The sequence below is a fragment of the Solanum pennellii genome, chromosome 10 (assembly GCF_001406875.1).
Source record: "Solanum pennellii chromosome 10, SPENNV200".
Lineage (NCBI taxonomy): Eukaryota > Viridiplantae > Streptophyta > Magnoliopsida > Solanales > Solanaceae > Solanum > Solanum pennellii.
The window spans coordinates 7694568-7694815 of NC_028646.1; positions in this window are offsets into that span (position 1 = coordinate 7694568).

The following is a 248-nucleotide window of genomic DNA, read 5'->3' on the forward strand; positions in this document are numbered from 1 at the left end:
GGAAGGGTATGTGTACCCCGTGTTGATGATTTGATCAACACTATTCTGACAGAGGCTCATAGTTCAAGGTATTCTATACACCCTGGTGCAACCAAGATGTATCGTGACCTAAAGCAACACTTTTGGTGGAGTAGAATGAAGCGCGACATTGTTGATTTTGTTGCCAAATGTTCAAATTGTCAGCAAGTAAAGTATGAACACCAGAGGCCCGAAAGAACACTTCAGAGAATGCCCATTCCTGAATGGAA